Below are 21,463 nucleotides of genomic sequence, written 5' to 3' on the forward strand. Positions count from 1 at the left end.
CTTTTGAATCTTTCATATAGAATTTATTTGAAGTCAATGTTCCGATGGAAATTCGAACATCTCGTATGGAAATCTTAGTGAATCATTAAGCCTTGTTTCTTTCAATCAAGGTCAAGTGTCAAATAAACGCTGAAACACACGTTGAATTATTTTAAACGAAGTGTTCAAATACCGAATTTCATGTCCCTAACCTTAACTAGGGAATTGTACAAAATATTTTCTTGGTGATACTGCATAAAAAATAGAAAATAGTACAAAATTCTGGGCTAGGTAAAATTCGAGTTTGAAGATGTCGCACAAGAACTAAATTTTAAATGTTCCCCAAAATTTACATGTCCCTCCTACGATTATTTTAATCGTACATTTTTTTTCTTGATAGTACAAAAAGGTACAAAAATAGTACAAAAATCTGAGCTAGTTTAAACTCGAATTTGAAGATGTACTAGTACATCTAAATAGACCCGGAATTGAGTACTCAATGTACACTGAGAAAAATCCATTATCCGGACAGCGGTATATTGTACAAATACAAAGAATCGTTATGTTTACTAAGGAAATCTGTACGGAGCGTACTTTATCCATATGCTACACAGCTACTGCCTTTAACGCGCTTGGATGTTATATCATGTCGCTGCAGGATGTCTGACATCTAAAAATCTTCCGTATTTTATATACTTATACGTATGTTATATACTTCAGCTATATGTTATATACGTCCATCTGTGTGTGAGGTCCTGACCGCCTATAGACACCTCTTTCTTGCACCATAGATGACGTCATGAAACAACTGTCGTATGCTTGCGAGCTGGTTTATAAACGAGGTTGTTTACAAACGGAAAAGAAGAGCGGAAGGAAAGAAAAGCCTGGGTATGTGCAATAGTAAATTATCACTTTAGTTAAATATTCCATTAATTATATATTCCTTTAGTATAACTTGCTTTAATATAGTACTAAACAAGTAATGTGATTTATGACTACAATTCTTACTATTGTAACTCGTTAATGGTTGAGGAGAAAGAAATGGGTTAATCTGAATTTTGAGAAATCTTTGAATATTAATGTTTTGTAACTTTTTACATTTCAAGGTACGCAAAATGAATGTTATGTGTTTATTCTTTCCTTTTTATATGTGACGGTTTATTACTTGATGGAGATTTACTACAGGACTGCTTAACATAATTGCTAAGAAACCGTTTTCAGCGCGAACATTTTCTTGTGTAGTGAAGATTTAGGATTTAGATTTCTGGGCTTTCGGCATCAATGACCTTGTTAACCCGTCACATGTGAGTTATGACGTCCCTCGGTGAGCACAGTATCCGGGGAAAGGGAAGGAAGCAAACGGCCTGGGACCTTTATGTTGGGTACCACCCGGCATTTGCCTGGTATGAAATGAGGAAAACCCAAGAAAGCCTCATTCAGGATGTCTGGACTTAAAAGCTTTTGATACTTTTTCGACCGAGTGCCCCTACCGGAATCGAACCTGGGTCCGCTCGTACCGAAGGTGAGAGCGTTACAACTACGCTACGCGGAGCCACTTGTGTCTAGGAAACCTATTTTTACTAGGATATTTGCAACAAAATTTATTTCCTTTCTTTCTTTATTTTTCTTTTTCTTTTTGTTTTTTAACAATAAAACAAAACATATTTTACAGCCTCACTGAAATTTAAAAACAGCAGTCAGGGAGAGCTCACGTTTAAGATTCTTTTTGTTTTGTTTTGTTTTGTTTTGTTTTGTTTTGCTTGTTATGTTCTCTAGTTAACTAATGTTTGAGTTCCTGAGAATTACATTATTATTATTATTGTTTCATAATTTTCGAACCAAAAATTAGATGTTTTTCTTTTTTTCCTTGTGTTGACGTCATTGTGGCAAGTTGGGGTGTTTGTATCGTACCTTGGCATTAATTTGGTTACTAGCACATAGTTTCAAGGTCATAAGTTGTAGGCCGCTTGAAACAGCTATTACACAGTTGAGTGTCAGACGTTTGACTTGCAGCTTTCGTTACAGCGTCTAAATTGCAGTATTGGATTGCGTCCAGCTTCTATGGCTGGTAAAAAAGTTATATCGCTTTCGTAATATGGTAAGAAATACAATGTAACAGTTAGGTATAGTATATATGACTAGTTTAATTAGTCGGAAATTACTCTGTTTCCTTGTCTTATTCTTTCGATTATGTTTAAGTACTGTGTCTTCATAGTATTGTTTCACTATTTCTAGAAGGAATTAAGTATTAATGAAGTAAAGAATAAGCAGAAGCCCATTTGATTGACGTTTACTATTTCTCATACTTCATTGAGAATGTTTTGATCCCCAATTGCGCAAACTTCTAGTATGTGTGTGTGTTTCTTTTTGTTGTTGTTGTTGCTTACACTGCTATAGATATGAGCTCCTTCATGGCTAAGCGGTTAGCGTACGCGCCTTTGGTGTGGGAGACCCGCGTTCGATTCCTGGCGGGAGTGGTTCGGAGTCCATGTTAATCAGTAAGTCCACGTCTCATACAGCCTCGTTGCAGAAAAGGATATTAAAATCAACTCAGCACTGCTTTACAGATGGAGTTGTTTGATTCAGGGTTCGATTAATGCTTTTTACGGGAAGCAGGCACGTAGCCAAGGGGTGAGTCCAGACCCCCCCCCCTTCGGATCCAGAAATGAAAAATATTAAGGAAAGATGAAACAGAAAGAAACAGATGAATCAGCCTCAAAAATATAAAGCTACAATAAGCGTTTTGGTTACTCTTTCTTACGAGGAGCTTTGTGTGGAGGAAACGGGAGGGAGGGGGGCGGATCAAGTTGAAATTGGATATTATTGTAACGGAACATTCCGAATTCCATCTAGCTCCATGTTAACCGTATGCAGCGGCGCAAATCTGTCTTCAACATTGGGAGGGACGGGTAAGACAGTTCTCACAATTTTTTTTTTAAGGATGTTCAAATTATGAAGTTGAAAAACAATGCTGCGGAGGATCAGGGGAGCAGAGTTGTCTTCAAAATTGTGAGGCGGGCAGATTTAAGGCTTATTCTGGGGTGGGGACATCAATTTCATCTTACTTTCCTTTGTGGCAATCGGACACAAATCATCACATTTCTCTCCAAAAAACGCATTTCAAATCGGATTATTGAGGGGAAAGTCCCCCCCAGTTCTAAGATTGGAGGGGACATGTCCTCATCCCCACGGGATTTGCGCCAGTAACCCTATGGACTACAAATGACGATCGATAAACCGGTTCTTTCAGATAGCCTGTCAGAACTTAAGCAATGCCCAGAATTACCAATAATATGAACCATTTTGAATTTCGCGGCAACACTAATCCATTTTATAGGATGTCTTTACTCCCGAAAGAGATCTCGTTACTATCCTTGACGGCATTGAACTAAGATAAGAGAAATAGAAAGAAGACGAGAAGAACCGAGTTCGAATGACGTCGGAAGACTATGTCTTTGTCAATACTTTTTTCTATTCTTTTACGCAAGATTTCTTCATAATTCTTTAATTAAAATACTTACTAACATATCCTCATTTTATTGTCCTAACAAATCAATATAGATATGTTGTCAGTAAAATAGTTTAGATTGATCGAACCCCTGGTGTGATAACCACAGTATTTCGTCACGGACCTCCCGTATTGCGAAATCGTGGCTACGTGCCTGCGGGGAGGGGGCGACTTTTCAGATATACAATCCAAGCATTTTATTTCTCAGTGATGCAAGATATAATATATAGTATATAATATGTAAAATATGAAATGAGGGAAATAATTTCCCGGCAAGGGAGAAATTCTTTGGCGAGTTGGGGAAATTACTTGACGAGAGGGAAAATCTTCATCCTCCCGTTGATTCAAATCTTGGTCGAAGATCATGCGAGTAGGATTCCATATTATGCTGTAGGTGTAGGTCGTACACAGTCTTGGCGCTGAATAGGATGCTAAGCTTCAAGCCAACCACACGTCTGTAATAACCTATTGCGATTGAATGGTAATGTAACGTAATGTATGATATGTGCATTTTCTAGATGCCATAAAATTATAATATTAGTTAAACATTCCACGATTATGTACTTCAGGTTAAAGGAGTTTGATGATTAATTGAAGTGAATAATCGAGGCAGTGATTCTCAATCTTCTTGACTTACGATACACTTTACTAAACCCCAGTGACATCGATATATTTGTTTAGATTTTGGATTGCTTTCCAACAAGTCGAGCCGCGCCAAAGCTGTGTAGGCTTACTAAGTTAAGTGAACTAATCCTAATCTAAATCCATTGTTTTCGGGGGCGCAGAAATGGACAGTGACACTTCCGATACTATTTAAATCAAAATTCAGCCAAGCAACTTGGGGAGGGAAAGAGGGGAGACGGATCTTACAAATGATCGAAAATAACCGATATGAGAGAGCGTTTCGTAATAGTAAAAAAAGTGACTGACTAACGTAACATACATGTATTACTGGTTTTCTTATTTTCACCCAACGAAGCAGGTAATTAACGCTAGTACTAGGTATGTGTAGACTAAATGAGGTGATTTGCTTCGTGACCCTTCAAACAATGTACGAAGCGGATGCAAGCAGTTAGTACATGGAGTTAGCTTACCTAAATTTAGATTTCGCTTTCCGAAATCTTAATGGATGTATTAAGTGATTTCGTTACTTACACTCTCCATCTCTAAATACAAAAATTCAAAACACATTTTCGATTCCAAACTATGACTCTGCTAGACAAAGAAAGCATAGTCCAGTGTATGTTTTACTTCATTTTCATATACGTGCTTGTAGGTTTTCTCGGGGACTTGGTTTCCTCCCACTTTCTCATTCCACCATATATTCCATAACCATTAACTTGCTTTAATCACCGTCTCCCTTAGCCTAACAGCATAATCGTGGGACATTAAACTCAAAGACTTTGTTTTTATTTTCAGGTAATTACTTTTCTCTCCCTTATTTATTTTTAATTTAATTTCTCTTTCAATTTCCCTCTTTTAGGAACATCAACATAATTTGCAATTCTTTCTCATTATAATAACACTATTAAAAGTCCCATATGCAGCTCACCACGTTGGAACCCAGCGGAAAGAAATGAACAACGAATATTGTCGAAAATATGTATTGCTTACAGCGGCGTAGTGAGCATTACAAGATTGGGAGGGGGATGAAACTTGAAATTGCCAAGTCTTGATTTTTATCTTAAAAAAATGTCAAGTCTTGATAAAAAAAATTGCCAAGTGTTTCGAAAATCTTACAAACCCTATGAAAAACTATTACAGCAACCTTATTTTCATATTCGTTCCATTCCACGCCCCGTCTGAGACACGAATAAGATCAGCCCTTGTTCCGCTCTCGAGTCCAATTTAACATCTAACCTCAGGATCATTATCATCACCCACGAAGCACAACTATTAATTTGATAACTGATGGCTATGTTAGGTAACCTCCGCCAGCTAATCTTCACGAGAACCTTTAAAGTTACAATCAGTTGTAGAAATGCATTTAAAAACGTAGAATAAGGTAGGTTATATTTACTGTTTGTGATGTAGAAGTGCCTAATTTACATATGAAACATTCAATTGAGTTGTTCAGTGAGAGACCAGGCTAACTTACATCCAGGTCAAGATTGAGATTTTGACGGAACAGCATACTAATGTCATTAATTGACCTTTGCCTCAACCACTTGTCTGTGTGGCTTGTCCTGAGACAGGGGCGGATCCAGGGAGGGTCTATCTCCCCCAAGAAGAGGAAACTTTGTGTATTTTAATATAAAATAAAACCCACCCAGAGTTGAATCTCTTAAAAGTAGCTCTATCTTGTAAGTAGTGGCATTACAACCCACCGCCCCCCAGTAGTCCATCCTGGATCCACCCCTGTTGTATACTAACAAGGGACATCACCCAATTGTCCGGCTCCGATTTCAATGAAATTTTTATTGCTGATAGAGGACATGTATTCATTACTTGTGATGACAGAAATTTTTGCCATCGTGCATGTTTTCTATTTTTTAATAATTTTTAAAGGTTGTGATGTGGTTAATAGAGATTACTGCAGAAGTCCCTTACTACCCTTTGTAAACGGAGTATTAATGAAAGAACAACCATGTAGATACGTATAGGGCCTAGGGGGAAGTCGTATGGTACGTATGACCTTGACGGCAGCCATCTTGAAATCCGCCATTTTGAATTAAGGTCAAGTTTTTTAAATGGGAATAGGGTAATATGATACATAATTTCGGGCTAGAATTTAATCAGAAAGACAATGGTGAAGTTAGTTTTAAGATGCGCTTATTTGGTGAAAAGTTACAGGCATATTAATTGTTTATACTTACTATGTGTGTAAGTCCCTTATCTCCGCTTCTAACCCGCGTATTAATGGTAGTAAGTGGATAAAGGTTTCGGTAATACATATTATGCCTAGAGGGAAGTGGTACGATAAGGGTATCATTGACGGCAGCCATCTTGAAATCCGCCATTTTGAATTAAAGTGAAGTTTTGAAAAATGGAAACCATAGCATGTGACACCTCATTTTAATAGTAAATTTTCCCCAAAAGCCAATGGTATTCTTATTTTTGTTCTATAGTTAACCAGTATGAATTTATGACTCTTCTAATGTGCACAAAACGTCCATTATTCGATCTTTCAAACTGACAACACTCCTAATTTTCACCGCATGTTTTAAGATTCCAACTGGCACTTTGCAATGGTTTCCAATGCTCATGTTTTCTAAATTTATTACATTTTTTAAGAGTTGCGATTTGTCAGCTCATGAATAGTGTTGGGATTAGCATCCAGCAATCTTTCTGAATTTTGAAGACTTGCCATGTAATTATTAATTTCATAGGCAATGTAATTATTTATTTCCTATACCTGCAATTCAAAAATTCGTTTACTGACATGAATCATCGCAGAACGAAAGAACTCCAACTTTGCATTCAGGTAATACCGGAGACGTAGCTTATAATGGATAGTAGATGAGACGAGAAATAAGTTGAAAATTCACTTCAAAAAAGGAAACGAAATATGATTGTTGGGTAAATCAATGGTCTTTTGTTTTGTTTTATATTTATTTGTTTATTGTATATTTATTTATTTATTTATTTATTTATTTATTTATTTTCTAGCAATATTTTAGCTAGTCAGACAAAAAAGTCATTCGTTTTCTAGTGATTGTTGTTGATGGTTCATGTTTGTAAGATTTATAATCAGTATTGATCGGAACTCGATTAAGTTACACCTTTTTATAAACAAGTTACCAGTTTTCATATTTTGTTCTTGGTACAAACAGTGTGTTGGGAACAGTAATATTATGCCTGTTTGGTATTTTCTATCATTGCTGCTGTTCCTTTAAAGTTGTAAAGTTGTATTTACTAAAAAAAAAAAAAAATACTGTTTGTCGTTTGCGCAACATGTAGGCTATATTTCATGATAATTATGAGTTCGTGTTACACAATTTTTTTATAATTTCATTTGTATTTCTTTACATCACATAGGTCCATAGGTTTCTTATGTACTCTGGGATAAAATAAATAATTACACTGCCTAGGAAATTAATAATTACATGGCAAGTCTTCAAAATTCAGAAATATTGCTGGATGTTTATCCCAACACTATTCGTGAACTGACAAATCGCAACTCTTAAAAAAATGTAATAAATTTAGAAAACATGAGCCATGGAAACAATTGCAAAGTGCCAGTTGGAATCTTAAAACATGCGATGAAAATTAGAAGTGTTGCCAGTTTAAAAGATCGAATAATGGACGTTTCGTGCACATTAGAAGAGTCATAAATTCATAATGGTTAACTATAGAACAAAAATAAGAATACCATTGGCTTTTGGGGAAAATTTACTATTAAAATTTGGTGCCACATGCTATGGTTTTCAGTTTTCAAAACTTCACTTTAATTCAAAATGGTGGATTTCAAGATGGCTGCCGTCAATGATACCCTTATCGTACCACTTCCCTCTAGGCATAATATGTATTACCGAAACCTTTATGTACTTATTATCATTAATACGCGGGTTAAAAGCGGAGATAAGGGACTTACACACATAGTAAGTATAAACAATTAATATGCCTGTAACTTTTCACCAAATAAGCGCATCTTAAAACTAACTTCACCATTGTCTTTCTGATTAAATTCTAGCCCGAAATTATGTATCATATTACCCTATTCCCATTTAAAAAACTTGACCTTAATTCAAAATGGCGGATTTCAAGATGGCTGCCGTCAAGGTCATACGTACCATACGACTTCCCCCTAGGCCCTATACGTATCTACATGGTTGTTCTTTCATTAATACTCCGTTTACAAAGGGTAGTAAGGGACTTCTGCAGTAATCTCTATTAACCACATCACAACCTTTAAAAATTATTAAAAAATAGAAAACATGCACGATGGCAAAAATTTCTGTCATCACAAGTAATGAATACATGTCCTCTATCAGCAATAAAAATTTCATTAAAATCGGAGCCGGACAATTGGGTGATGTCCCTTGTAAGCCAAACTATGAATATCAGTCGTATCCTTTGTAACGTGCTGTTTTCATTTGTTTCCTTTTCTTTCAGAAAGTTAAAATTGTCAGTTAGCCTAGTCTCTCGCTAAACTGTCAATTGTGACAAAAACACACCAATAATTGTTGATGCCAACTAAAACATACATATCCAAAGCCTACAAAATATATCACATTATTTAAGTTTTTTTCTTTCTTTTTTTTTTCAAAATTGCTTGCAATGTTTTTCTTCGTGCCAAGCATCCGAATGTCATCTTGAATTCTGACCTTCTCAATTCACTACAATTCTTTGAAGTGTAAGACTGCGCAGCTTTTTTTTCCCCTCTCTCTCGCTCTCTTCAGTCCTTCAGTCTCCCCCACTTTGATTTCATGATTTCGCACTCTGATGAAAAGTATTAAACACCAAAATGGAAAAGTACTAATATATAACCTCTCTTTTAGTAGCCCCTCCAACCACACGCCCGGGGCACGTGCCTTGCTTGCTCGCCCATAGCTCTGTGAGCTATATAAGTAAAATACAATGCGCGCGCATATGTAAACTTGGTGCCAGCTTTGATTCTCACTGAGAGAGTATACGTATAATGTTGGTTCGAATTCCATCAAAACCATAGGCTCATTTTTGTGTAACCTTGGTACTGAAGAAGACAGTAGACTTCAACAAATATTCCTGTCGGGCCTCGATGGCTCAGTGGTAGAGCGTTCACCTCTGGTGTTTGGGGTCTTTGGTTTGATCCCAGCTCGCGCCAAGTAAACTTTGTGGTGGACAAACACCGTGTGAGTGGGTTTTCTCGGGGTCTCCCGTTTCCTTCAACTTTCTTCATTCCACCATTTCATTCATTATATAATCATCAGCGTCTCCTTTAGCCTAGCCGGTATACCCGTCATTATTGATACAACTATTATATACAGGATGCATCAGAAGTCCCTTGTCATCCTTTCTGAAAACTACAGGGATGTAGTTACATTGACTCCGAGATAAGAGATACACATTAGGCCCAGAGGGATACTTTCGGATTACATCACGCGGACGGTCGCCATCTTAGATTCGAAATTGTAATACGGACGATAAGTGGGTAGTGTGATACATGGCCATGCACTAAAATGTTCTGAGGATGTCAAATATGCAATCAGATATCATGTAACTTATTCTGGTGAAATGTTATTGGCAGTGAACCAAGTGAGACTATATGTAGTGGTATGTCATACCCTTCTTTTTTTTTCCCCCCCAGTGATAGAGACACCGTTTCTGGTTTTTTAGTGATCAAGATATACCTTCACGGAAGAATAAATGCTAAATACCATTAATAAATCCATTTTTTATACGTATTGACGAATAGCTTTGCACATAAAAAGATTTTATTTCTTATGTAGATTCTAAGTTAACAATACTGACATTTCTACCTTTTTCTACCTTTTGTTTGTAAAATGAGGTGTTTTCAAAGAAGTTCATCTAGTTTATATTTTGATGTGCCGTGTTGAATTGTTTCTTTCGTATGTATGTATGTGTCGTCTTGTCTGAATTCTTATAAGCGTCGTGTTTTGAGCATGGGCGGATTTAGGGGATTGCTGTGGGGGCAGATCTTACGGGAGTTTGAAATACCCCTCATTCGAGTGTGTGGTCCAGGAGTTTTCCCGCTGGAAATTGTTAATATTAAAAGTCGGTTTTTGAGCACTTTCGTGTATAATTCTCTGATACAAGGTAAGGGCTATTTTTATTTATTTTTTTCCAGAAAGTTGTTCACGATGGATGGATCAGTCTCTCAGTTTTTTTCTCTGTAACTAAAAGAAGCTTTCCAGTGGTTTTCAGACATTATGTAAATAGAAATGCAATCTTGTAGGCTTCACACCTCACTGCATTTGAACATTTAGATAGCCGATATGTCGAGTCAAAATCGTAATAAAACACACCGCCTCTGATTTTTCCCACTTCGAACACATTTCCCTGTTATAGTCAGGGGTAAAAGCGAGGGGGAACGCGGGGGACGCAGTTCCCCACCTCGAAAAATATGTAGGGCGTCCCCCAGATCCTAAAATGGTACAATGGGCAGAGATAGGCAGGAGGAACGGCGTGGAGTGATGCCGCTACCTACCGTCCCCCCACCTTTTCAGGTCCACTTTTACCCCTGGTTATAGTATATGTTCCACATGTTCCTACTGAGCAATAAACATTTGCAGAAGCTTCTTCCAATTGCTGTGGACACAAAGTAGGATATAGGGTCAAATTTGTGCACAGACGATGGCGATACTTTGTTCTAGATGATAAAAATTATGAATATTTACTGCACAAGCCATAGCCTTAACTTTTCCACTTAGCTAGAAATTGAACAGCGTTAGGTCCGGTGATCGAGCAGCCATTCAACTGCCTCTCGTCGATCAACCCCTGTTCTAGAGAATTGTTCAAGTAGTGACGCAATACGAATCCATAATGAAGAAAGCGCCATGGTGTTGAAAAAACTGCGAGAATGTACCATCCTCGGGCATCGCAGCTCGCAATATCTATCCCTGTACGAGCGTGAGGTATTATTCCGCAGTTAATTTTATGGAATGAAAAAGTGACTGATTAGACGTATTCCTCATTTGTCTGCCAACAACATAATTAATTTTCTTTGCGCTGGTCATGTTGGAGGGGTCTTGCACGCGGGGTTGTCAGGTGACCAATTGTGCATGTTCTGCCTATTAACCTTCCCATTTACGTAGAGGTCAGCTTCATCTGAAAAGAGTATTTGCATAAAAATGTTAACCATAATTACTCACTGCACTTGGCGATCAACATCGTTCTCGTGGAGATGTTGCTTCATTTGCACCTTGTGCGGATGCACTTATACACGCGCAGACCCTATGACTCAACCCACATTGCATTAATAAATGACGTGTGCTCCTCTGGGGCCACATCGAGAAAGAAGTCAGCACTGCCGTAGGCGTTGCTTCATCTGTAGCTCTCTACGATCGTTCGCTACGACGTATGTCCACGAATGTGCCCGTCTCCTCAAATTTAGTTAATTACTGTGACACTGCAACATGTAACACAGTCACATTGTGGATGATTCTGTTTGCAATCGGTAACCACTGTACAGGCACTCCTCCCGCTCCACAGTTTGAATATTTCGATGCATTCCTCACGTGCTAACGGTATGGTTCTACATCTAGAAGAAAAAGGTAAATACAACGTTCAATTGGCAATAACTTTTCACCAAATTAAGCTCCATGGAATCTGATTGCATATTTGACATACTGAGAAAATTCTAGCCCGTGGCCATATATATATCACATTACCCACCAGTTTATAACAAACAAATTTAATCCAAAATGGCGCCCGTCTGTGAGAGTATTTCCAAACGGCCTAATGTGTATCACCCATCTCACATTCAATTAAACTACACCCGTGTAGAATTTAGAAAGGAACTTCGTATGATGTATACAGGGTGTTTCGAAAGTCCTCTGACGTTACAACAAAACGTAAGAGGAAAAACCATTTCTAAATATGTTGTTTTCAATCTAAAGTGAACACTTTTTAAATCGGAGGAGCCGTTTGGGCTGTACTCTTTATGCGCCCAATGTGGAATGAAAATGCAATGTTACATTTACCTGGACCCACAACATATGTGAATGAAGTTACTGTTTGAAATGGGGGCTAGCCATCGACATGTTAGCGTAAAAATCAGTAACTTCATTCACTTATGTTGTGGGTCCAGGTAAATGGCAACGTTGCATTTTCATTTAACATTGGACGCATAAAGAGTGTACAGCCAAACGTCTCATCCGATTTTGAAAATTCCTTCAACTTACATTGGAAACATCATATTTGGAGACGGTTTCCCAATTACATTTTGCTGTAACTCTGATAATAATCGAGTTACTTTATGTCAGGGGACTTTTGAGACACCCTATATATCTTATGGAATATATGTTTGATGTCCCTATAACTGTAGTATAATTTAGTTTGTTTAAATTTACAATATTACAAGTAGATTCTGACTTACATGCGTAAGAGTTTGTATGTAACTAACTAATGAATTCTATTTCATGAAATTTACATTGAAATATTTAACACAAAATCTTTTATATTCATGCTTAACTTAGTGACTTTGCTTTGGACTGCAACTGATTATTGTACCCCATTATTGCTTGAGAAGAAAACCGATGTCCGAATCTTCATTTGGAGAAACCAAAGAACTATTGGAATGCTGAGGATTGCAATCATTAATTTCTACACTTCAAGGTGCGTAAATTATATCTAGATATATTCTGTGTTTATTGTTATAATTACTATTACTATTACTATTATTGGGTTTAGAATCAATCAAGTACTTCATGATATTTTAGGGGGATCAAGATGGCTGCCAGATAGATAAATATTTGAGCGTCAGGCCCTTATTTCTTTTCAATTTTATATTTAATCAATGTCTATCTCCCCCCCTCATTATTCCACCAAATCGTATTCCAAGATCATCAATTTTCAATACTCATTTGTGACTGTCAGCATACATAGCATAACCGTAGGAAGTAAAACAAAGATTTATTTTTATTTTTCGTTTTCATGTATTTTCTCCATAGCTGTGAAAAATAACGCCTTCAACATCATAAATTTGTATGCTACTTGCCTGCTTTCGAGCACAATAATCAACTATTTGGACATTACGAAGCAAAGCAGGTCTACGTTGTAGTTAGCATAGTTAAGGATGTGACATAATGATATTGGTGTTGCGATGTTCAGCCTAAACAGTGCAAGTAAATAAATCTGTAACAATTGTATTGGTGTTTAGCTTACATGTCCTCCAGACGGGCCATTTTTTTTTTTTTTTTTACATCTTGTTACTTCTACTCTATATGAGGGGTCGCGGTGGCTCAGTGGTGGAGCGTTCACCTCTGGTGCTTGGGGTCCTGGGTTCGATCCCAGTCCCCGCCAAGTGAACTTTGTGGTGGACAAACACCGTGTGCGTGGGTTTTCTCGGGGTTGTCCCGTTTCCTCCCACTTTCTTCATTCCACCATTTCATTCATTACTCATCATCACCGTCTCCTTTAGCCTAACCGGCATAATCGTGGGACGTAAAACTCAAAGATTTCATTTCATTTCTACTCTATATGAAGTATATTCTGAGGTTGTGTTTTTGGGGACGTGGTAGCTCAGTGATGGAGCGTTCACCTCTCCTGCATGGAGTTCCTGGATCGATCCCAGCACGTGCCAAATGGGCTTTGTGTTGGACAAACACTGTGTGTGGTTTTCTCGGGGTTTTCCCGTTTTCTCTCACAGTTTTCATTCTACTATTTCATTCATTCTCATGATTATAGTCTCCTTTAGCATACCCGGCAAAAGCGTGGAACGTAAAACTCAAAGATTTCATTTCATATAAACTTTGGTGCAAAGTAACCCCATAGATGAAGATATTTTGCACCACATACAAAAAAGTATGTTCAACATACTAACATAATGTTTGTTTGCAATGTTTTCTCTCCTGTATTTATACATTTCACTTTTTACACAAAACTGCATGTGTAACGAATTTTTGTTACGAAATTCGAGACGAGACATAGCTCTTCCAATAGAAACAGATACAGTTTTCGAGACGAGACAACTTTCGCGACACCTTTGCGAGAGGTGACAGTCTCAAATCATTTCTCGTGCGTACCCCTAGCCCATATTGTGCGTTATCAAAAAGCATGTTAATGAGAAATAACAACATGTAAATACAATATAGGTAGTTAAAAACATTTTTGTTTTCATTCTTCAGTAATGCATTATTATTAACCTCAGTATTTTATTGTCCATTCTTAATCTTAAGGTGATATATAATTAAGTTTTGAATTCGGTTAACTTATTTTGTTTCTCAAATTGTATTAAAAATGTATGTACAAACATGTTTATTTTCATTCTTGAGTGCTTAAAGTCACTATAGTTATTAAACATAGTAATTAATATTGTACTCTTAACGTTAAAATAATATACAGTTAACTTTTGAATTCAGTTAACATTTTTCTTACTGAAATTGCTTTAAAAAGTATGTAAAAACTTTTTTTATTTTCTTTCTTGAGTGCCAAAAGTGATGCACAGTTATTAAGATTAGTACTTTATACTCTATTCTTAATTTTAAACTGATAAACAGTGCGTTTCTGAATAAATTATGTCAAGTTATTTGAGTGACGAACACTGGTATAAAACCCTAACTACCACTGGAACATTTCGATTTTGAGATGACTACTACCGGTGCAATACAAGGGATTTTAAAATATTGTTTTTCCTTCAACGGCTATTCGATTTTGAATTCTGACTACATGGTCATATAGGAAGGATCAGTGTCTCTTTCCAACTATGGTACAGCTCCGACCGATTCACGGTGCTCACAGAAGAGACAAAAGAGTATGTTTTCAACCTTAAAGTAACGACTACTGGTGTTTTTGCCCTGGTATGCAAAAGTAAGTGGGTACCCCAATGGGGTAGAGGGGTACTATGCGGTACCTAATTTCTGCATTTTAGATATATGGAAATACATGTGTCTAAAATGTAAAGAACTGATATTTGTTTACCGAAAACTGCAACTCGGTAAGCCTTACGGATACCGAGATATGGGAAAATAAAGAGCGACACGATATGTATGTGGGGCTTGCATACTTGAAGGTACAATTTGGAAAATGAATTCAAATATGACTAACGGCTATCAAGATATTGTCAAATAAAGAGAGGACCAATACAGGTATGGGATTTTCGTATTAGATGATAAAATTTCCGAAACCGGTCATGGAAAGTTAATAAACACCAGTAGCAATTCCATCTTCAAGTAATTAGATATTTCCATGGGGTGTTAGAACATCTTACAGTCTACCAAGATTAAATTTTAAAAGCTTTTGAAAATATAACTTGACATTTGTAAAGAGTATTAGAAATATGTATTTACCTAAAACTTGCAGCTAGTACATCTAACATATAGGGAAACACCGTGAAATAAAAGAGTATGAGATGTTGAAACTTCGGAAAAAATATTGGTCCCAACAAAATTAAATAAGATGGTATTTCTATGGGTTAAGTAAGTACCTCAGTACAATTTCGATGGAAAGATTAGTTCTAGGTTTTCTTCAGGCAGTTCCAAAGGTTCATCGAGCTGTGTAAAAGAGTGAAAATTCCCTGTGAATATCTAATATAGTAACCAAAATATAACGAGTCATTTATTTTATGACGTAAAAATAGAGATCTTTAAGGATTTGTACTTCTGGGTCTTTGCTATAAGAAAGAAATTCAAAAACCTACTGTATATACCTTAATATGCAATTAAATCAGTGAGGACACAGTAACTTAGTGGTGGGGTGTGTACCTAGTATGTTTTGCAGAAACTACACTGGAGTATTCTCTTAATTCCCAGAGATACGATCACACTTAACTGCCCATTAATTTTAAAATGAAATTAAGGCAAGCCAATGCTGATGATAGAATTGATGGAGTGTAAAGGTGGGAGGAAACGGGAGTACCCCGAGAATACCCACGAATACAATGTCGACTACAAACTGACTTGGACACGGATCAAACCAGGGACCCAATACACCAAAGGTACGCACTCTACCACTAAGCCACCGTGCCTCCACCCATTTAATTGTCTATTAAGGTGTATACGGTAGTTTTCTGAAATTTCTTCTTCTTACAGCAAAGACTCAACAGTACAAATCCATGTGGGTCTCCATTTTTACGACCTCGTAAAATACATAATTACTTATATCTCGGTTGCTATATTAGATATTGACAAAGAATTTTCATTCTTTTTGTACGCTAGGAATTATCACGCTTGGATTTACCCGAAGAAAACTTCGAGCTGAATTAATCTTTCGATCGGAATTGCCCTGACGAGTGTGAGGTACTCACTTAACCCATATAAGTACCATCTTATTTAACTTTTATTAAGATCAAAAGTTGTTTTATGAAATTTCAAGATCTAATACTCTTTTATTTCACGGTGTCTCTCTAGCTGTAAGATGTACTGGCTGGAAGTTTTGGGTAACTCTATTCTCTTTTCTAATACTCTTTACAAATGTCAAATTATATTTTTCAAAGCTTTTAAAACTTAATCTTTTTAGACCCATGATGTTCTAAAACCCCATGGAAATACCCTGTTACTTTAGGATGAAATTGCTACTGGTGTTTATTCAGATTTCATGATCGGTTTCGGAAATTTCACCACCTAACACGAAAACCCCATAACTGTGTGGGTCCTCCCTTTATTTGACAATATCTTGATAGCCATTAGTCATATTTTCATTAATTTTCTAAACTACTGTCAAGTATGGAAGCCCCACATACCTATGGTGTTCCTATTTATTTCACCATATTTCGGTAACTGTTAAACATACCGACTTGCGGTTTCGGTAAACACACACCTGTAACGTTCTTTATAAGTTTATTAAGATATATTTTAGAATGTTTAGAAATGGAAGGTCTGCGAATGCCATAGTACCTGAAAACCCCCATAAGGACGTGTGTGTAGTGTATTGAATTGAAACTACTTTTGAAGTTGTTGTTAGCCCTCAGTAATTACGTTTTCGAAACTGCACAATCTAGTACGCAAAACTCACACTTCTATGGTGTTGTCCTTTATTTTCCCATACCTCGGTATCCATAAGGCTTACCGAGTTGCGGTTTTCTGTACTAAACAGATATCAGTTCTTTACATTTTAGAGACATATATTTCCACATATCTAAAAATGCAGACATATTAGGTACCCCATGGTACCTCGAACGCCAGTGGGTACCCACTTACTTTTGCATAGTAATACATTTCGAGTTGTTCAGCATCAACAAACACTTTTTTTTAATTCATCATTTTTCTACCAGAAACCCAAAAGTCCATACCTGACCGAACAGATTTTGTCCATTTAATCTAAAAAAAAATGTTAAATATTTTAAAATGTAACATTTTAAATATTTTTGGATTTTTGTTTCAGGTATTTCATGTATCAAAACAAAACCAGGATTCTGCATGAAAGACAGCGAAAAGAAGCAGTGTAATTTGTGGCTAAAAGCACGTCCTTTCTGAAGACAGACCCGATTGTATTTACATTCTTTTGTACAAATACGTAACCTTAATAAATATACTGCTCCGCAAATTATTTCTTTCTTCCATAAATTAGAATAAATGTATGTCTGTTTAAAGAAAATGTTTGTTAGCCTTAAGTCTTTTCAACTCTTTTTCTCTGTAAATAAGAACATTATACCTTGCAACATTTTTTTTTATCATTGTGCAATTCCGATTGGATAAAGTAAATCTGCACGAAGCACTATTATTTCAGTCATACATTAATAACTAATGTATTGTTCTGTGAATAAGGCAATGGTATAGTGAATATGTTTTAACATAAAATCTGTAACTCAGCTTTTCAGTAGTCAACTTTATTGAGAATCCGAAGAAAGAAAGAAAAAATGTTGGACTTAACGAATTTCAAAATTATTTTTATTCGAATTCTGGACTAATCCAAATTATCCAGAGAAATCATTTATGTTGCTCTCTACAGATGTATCCTTTCTCCAAATCGTATGAAAAGGAGACTTCATACATCGTTATATTTTGTATGTACTGTGTTTCGTATTTATTTAATCACTTTGTACCTTTCTCTAGTGTTGACAAGGCCGCAAGTGTCAATTGAATAATTTAGTGTTTCACTCATGTAACCTTGTGACTAACGTACGTCCTATCGGTATATATATGTTACTGGGTTCGGTTAGCGACAAACAATTTTTAGTGTTAAACAAATACAAAAATCTACACGCAATGAGATACGATGATCTTTGCCTCATAGACAATACCAAGCAACTAACGGTACTGAGTGTGGTTGAGTTTACTAGTGGTATTATCTGGCTAAAATCAATGTTCCGAGAGCTATACTTCTTTTTGTGCTCTGAATGCAAACTTTGATATAACCGTTTTAAATTATTGTACATCTATCTATCTATATAGCTATATCTATATCTATCTATCTATCTATCTATCTATATATATATATATATATATATATATATATATATATATATATATATATATATATATATATATATATATATCATATAAAATTGTAAACTAGAAACTTCCGAGTAGTTCTGAGAATCATCGCTCTTTCTTTAAATAATGTATGAGACTATTACACTGCTCGTTACTTAAAATGTTGAACTAAAAAGGATACATCCAGGAAAGTCCAAATTTGCAGAATGTATAGAGCAGGGAAGGATAAATATGTTTGGTCGATGGCTGCACAGCTTCTCATACCTGTGAACTCCGCCAGCTACAGTTGATGAGCTGTGGCATTGGATCGTAAGACGCATGGCTTACCATACCAGAAGAGAACATCCTCTCGATGTCTCGCTGTGTTACAGTCGTTCTGGTTGTCAATGTTGGGTCAGTTCTGCTCTGCTATCACCACGTTGTCACACAGCGAATACAGCGGTAAGTTTAACCCTTAACGTAGCAAGCCTAAGTCGTCAAAGTTGTTTACCAAGCTGGAGTCTTCTGGGGACCCCAAGTATTATTTTAATTTCTCAACATGGTATTGCAGAGGGTTACTCCAACTATTATTTTTTGGATGTCTAGAAGCATACTTAAGTTAAATGAACATTGTTGACGTCAAATATTATGTATATTTGAACACTATTCAGTTCTTCATACAATTTCATACTTGTGTGTTCGTAAATCTGAAACACAGGTTTAACAATGGAAGTTTTTACATTTTGAAGTGTGTTTTTATTTTTTGTATTTTTTAAAGAAACGCATCGTTGATCTAATCATGTAATTGATATCTCAAAGGGTTGCAGGATACATATAAAAATCGAGAATAAATTGATTCTTATAATTGCGGCAGTATCACCAAATATCACTCTCTGGGGTCCCTAGAGTACCCCGCTTGGTATGTTAAGGGTTAAGCATATTCGACACTTACTATTAGATATCGGCTTGGGAACTTTGGCGTAGCTACCCTCTCTCCTTGAAGTTGCATTTTTAATGGGGAGTACTGTTTAGGAATCATCTTGTGAGGGAAAACGTTTTCAGCTGACACCATGTTTTTAATTATAGCTTCATTTAAAAAATAACTTATCTGTTAATTAAAATGTTCAGAGAAGTTATTTCTGGAAAATCCTATTCACGCCTCTTCTGGTAACAACTTCTGCATTTTGGAAGAGGATATTATTAAGGAAAAGAATGAGGTAAAGTCGTCTGTATATAGTACACACGGAAAAGAAAGTATTTGACAGTTGACAAATTTTCTTTTGCCAATAGCTCGGCAACAAATTAATTAATTTGGATCTTTTTGTTGTTATTCTTCGAATAGTTATAACTTGACAACCTGCCAAAGACGGTACTCTGATAGGTTAATTTATTGTTGTGTTTTTAGGAAAACAAATTTTGTCAACTGAAGAATATTTTCTTTCGTGACTGTACAAGCAATGGATGATAACGGCTTAATAAATGACTGTACGTAAGTCTTTTTTGAGTTTGAACATAGGATTGTACATGGCTGTGCATTTTGCATTATTATTGAAGTGCTGCAACTAAGTTATTGCAAAAGGTATGATAAATTCTTACAGTAATATTGTCACATATTGATTTACTCTGTATGAAAACTAAAATAGTTTAACGTATGGTTACCCTCCTTTGTGCCAATAATTTTAAAATTAACTCTTGTGCCACTTTTCAACACTTGGCTTTGCAGTAGCTTTCCAAAGAATTAGCAGGAAGTCCAAACTTACACCCTGCAGATAAATACATTTCTCTGGACAGTTTCACTGCTCCAAACTAAGATTTGAAAAGTGTAGTATTTTTAGTTTTATTATTATTGGCACAAAGGAGATCAACCATATTTTAAGCTATTTTTGTTTCCATACAGAGAAAAACAATATGTGGCAACATTACAGTAAGAATGTATCATGCATTTCTCAGTATGTTGCAGCACTTCAATAATGGTGCACTATACGTACAATCTAGATCCTGAATATGTCCAATCCATATATTACAACAAGGGCAATACGTATGCGATACAGGTAAAATCCGTATATTTCGTATGGACAATCTACAAGCTACATACATCCAGTCCATACATTACATATGGCCAGCCTGTACGCGACATACGTGTAATCTATATGCCGCATGCAGACAGTCTGTAAGCTGCATATGTGCACTCTGTATGGTGCATACGGATATTCTGTATGCTGTATCGGGACAAGCTGTGTGCGACATAAGGAAAATCTGTATAATACATAGGTACAATACGTACACTGTATCTAGTCGTACGTACGGGGCACAAGTACAATATAGATGCTGTCTCGGGGTTGAACGCAAGAAACACACGTACAGAACGTATATTGCATACTTCTTGAAATTACGCTCCGTCCCGATAGTCAGTGAGTGTCGTCATTATTAACCCACATGCTACATACGATCCTGACGTCACAAAGCTAGATATTACCTCCGTATATAGTTGTTACTGTAGATGACGTCACACGAATGACGTCATTGCACTTATGTAGACAGTACGTATAATACATACTTTTTCAGCTATACGTTTGCTGCAGGATGCTATATACGGTTGTACGTTAAGTCCAGAAACTACAGGAATTACGAATGTAACCTACGTTTTTAAGTATGCCACCTACATTTTTTTTCTCAGTGTATCAAGTCAGTTATTACTCCAAGTGAACCAACAGAGTACTTGTTATTATTACAGTTATTTTAACTTGACAGCATATTTTAACTTGACTTCACCATATAAATTTCTGTCCTTACTAGATTGACAACGATTTCTTGCATTACTCGCGGAATAATGGGTATTTCGTCATGTTCTTAACTTGAGAGATTCATGTATTTGTCCGAAGTACACTGAGAAAAATCCATTATCCGGACAGCGGTATATTGTTCAAATACAAGGATTCGTTATGTTTACTAAGGAAATCTGTACGGAGCGTACTTTATCCATATGCTACACAGCTACTGCCTTTAACGCGCTTGGATGTTA

At 36.3% G+C, this 21,463-nt stretch overlaps 1 long non-coding RNA gene across 1 annotated transcript; it reads left to right on the top strand.

Moving 5' to 3' along the window:
* The first annotated feature begins 1,846 nt into the window (after positions 1-1,846).
* On the top strand, positions 1,847-17,511 carry LOC145691837 (uncharacterized). The gene is made up of 3 exons (XR_014132562.1): positions 1,847-2,077; positions 12,568-12,706; positions 17,411-17,511. It is a non-coding gene; the product is annotated as an uncharacterized LOC145691837 (long non-coding RNA).
* The last annotated feature ends 3,952 nt before the right edge of the window (positions 17,512-21,463 follow it).

This window comes from Thermobia domestica, chromosome 8, assembly GCF_964235325.1.
Source record: "Thermobia domestica chromosome 8, izTheDome1.hap1.1, whole genome shotgun sequence".
NCBI classification, from domain to species: Eukaryota; Metazoa; Arthropoda; class Insecta; order Zygentoma; family Lepismatidae; genus Thermobia; species Thermobia domestica.